This window comes from Procambarus clarkii, chromosome 79 (assembly GCF_040958095.1).
Source record: "Procambarus clarkii isolate CNS0578487 chromosome 79, FALCON_Pclarkii_2.0, whole genome shotgun sequence".
Lineage (NCBI taxonomy): Eukaryota > Metazoa > Arthropoda > Malacostraca > Decapoda > Cambaridae > Procambarus > Procambarus clarkii.
Genome location: NC_091228.1, coordinates 16,550,841 through 16,553,872, shown reverse-complemented (window position 1 = coordinate 16,553,872; position 3,032 = coordinate 16,550,841). Strand labels below are relative to the sequence as shown.

The window sequence follows — 3,032 nt, the reverse complement described above, 5'->3', positions numbered from 1 at the left end:
TACAAGAGTACATATATTGACGTACAAGAGTACATATATTGACGTACAAGAGTACATATATTGACGTACAAGAGTACATATATTGACGTACAAGAGTACATATATTGACGTACAAGAGTACATATATTGACGTACAAGAGTACATATATTGACGTACAAGAGTACATATATTGACGTACAAGAGTACATATATTGACGTACAAGAGTACATATATTGACGTACAAGAGTACATATATTGACGTACAAGAGTACATATATTGACGTACAAGAGTACATATATTGACGTACAAGAGTACATATATTGACGTACAAGAGTACATATATTGACGTACAAGAGTACATATATTGACGTACAAGAGTACATATATTGACGTACAAGAGTACATATATTGACGTACAAGAGTACATATATTGACGTACAAGAGTACATATATTGACGTACAAGAGTACATATATTGACGTACAAGAGTACATATATTGACGTACAAGAGTACATATATTGACGTACAAGAGTACATATATTGACGTACAAGAGTACATATATTGACGTACAAGAGTACATATATTGACGTACAAGAGTACATATATTGACGTACAAGAGTACATATATTGACGTACAAGAGTACATATATTGACGTACAAGAGTACATATATTGACGTACAAGAGTACATATATTGACGTACAAGAGTACATATATTGACGTACAAGAGTACATATATTGACGTACAAGAGTACATATATTGACGTACAAGAGTACATATATTGACGTACAAGAGTACATATATTGACGTACAAGAGTACATATATTGACGTACAAGAGTACATATATTGACGTACAAGAGTACATATATTGACGTACAAGAGTACATATATTGACGTACAAGAGTACATATATTGACGTACAAGAGTACATATATTGACGTACAAGAGTACATATATTGACGTACAAGAGTACATATATTGACGTACAAGAGTACATATATTGACGTACAAGAGTACATATATTGACGTACAAGAGTACATATATTGACGTACAAGAGTACATATATTGACGTACAAGAGTACATATATTGACGTACAAGAGTACATATATTGACGTACAAGAGTACATATATTGACGTACAAGAGTACATATATTGACGTACAAGAGTACATATATTGACGTACAAGAGTACATATATTGACGTACAAGAGTACATATATTGACGTACAAGAGTACATATATTGACGTACAAGAGTACATATATTGACGTACAAGAGTACATATATTGACGTACAAGAGTACATATATTGACGTACAAGAGTACATATATTGACGTACAAGAGTACATATATTGACGTACAAGAGTACATATATTGACGTACAAGAGTACATATATTGACGTACAAGAGTACATATATTGACGTACAAGAGTACATATATTGACGTACAAGAGTACATATATTGACGTACAAGAGTACATATATTGACGTACAAGAGTACATATATTGACGTACAAGAGTACATATATTGACGTACAAGAGTACATATATTGACGTACAAGAGTACATATATTGACGTACAAGAGTACATTTATTGAGCTACAAGAGTACATATATTGAGGTACAAGAGTACATATATTGACGTACAAGAGTACATATATTGACGTACAAGAGTACATATATTGACGTACAAGAGTACATATATTGACGTACAAGAGTACATATATTGACGTACAAGAGTACATATATTGACGTACAAGAGTACATATATTGACGTACAAGAGTACATATATTGACGTACAAGAGTACATATATTGACGTACAAGAGTACATATATTGACGTACAAGAGTACATATATTGACGTACAAGAGTACATATATTGACGTACAAGAGTACATATATTGACGTACAAGAGTACATATATTGACGTACAAGACAATTAGAAAGTAGAAATCGGTATGAAGACTAAACCGAACACCAAAAGATGAGATGGCGACGACGTTTTGGTCCGCACAGGACCATTATCAAGTCGTTTGTCGATTAAATCCACTTGATAATGGTCCAAGATGGACCGAAACGTCGTCGTCTCTTACTCTTCTGGTGTGGTGTTTGGTCTTCATATCTTCAGCCACGTTATTGTGACTCATCGTCTCCATAGAAATCGGTACTATTGAGGCTGGACAAACCGGAAAAGGATTTTAGTAATGTTGCAAAGAAAACTTAACCGAACTTAATCTAGCCTTTCTAGGCTTTATTCACGCTATCTGAGGCCTAATATAGTACATTTATGTGCTATAATAGGCCAAGAAATATTTAAGTTTGGTTTTTAGCTGTATTTTTTATTTATTGTTATTTTTACCCTTTTAAGTGATTAAGTGAGCATTACCAAATTCTACTATCTAATTGTCCATTACGTCCATATATGTCCGATATTCTACACAGTTACAACAATGTTGAGGATGTTACTATATTAGGGCGCACACATTCATACAATCATTGCTGAACAAGTGGAAAGAAAATTAATCAATTCTGATCAAATTTATTTAGATATTTATCCAAGATTAGTGAATAAAATGTCACACATAAGTTGGCTTCAGCTGACTAAATTGCTCTGGAGGTGTTGTGAACTAGTAACACAAGCACGACCTGACTTATCTGCACTTGTCTTAAATATCACTTAACAATGTTCATTGTTCGTGTGATTGTTCATGATAACATTCGCATGAGAATAACAGTTGTGTGTAGTAAATGTTTGTCATTAATATGTATTTTTGTATTACTTCTTATTTCTTATTTAAATAATATATTTGTCGCCCGTTCATAATTAATTATTTTTAAATAGTAGTTGATGCGATATTTTTAAATGTTGATTTTTTTTTTTTTAAGTAAATCTGACCGGCCAACAATACTTTCCAGGACGGTTTTCTAAATGTATTTGTGGCCCGGAAGTTCAATGTAAATGAAGATGGAAAGAAATCAGTGAAATTGCAAATTTTCACTTTATTTGATCGATGGTTAATTAAGAATTCTTCGGAGGTTTTTCTTCA

At 32.4% G+C, this 3,032-nt stretch overlaps 1 protein-coding gene across 1 annotated transcript in view; it reads right to left on the bottom strand.

The window, feature by feature from the left end:
* Nucleotides 1-2,512: 2,512 nt before the first annotated feature.
* The window catches only part of LOC123750196 (putative defense protein 3), a 16,375-nt gene continuing 15,855 nt past the window's right edge, over nt 2,513-3,032 (bottom strand). Inside the window, exon 5 of the mRNA XM_069314556.1 lies at nt 2,513-3,032. This exon is cut by the window's right edge and continues 437 nt beyond it. The gene's annotated coding sequence lies outside the window, so the exon portion shown is untranslated.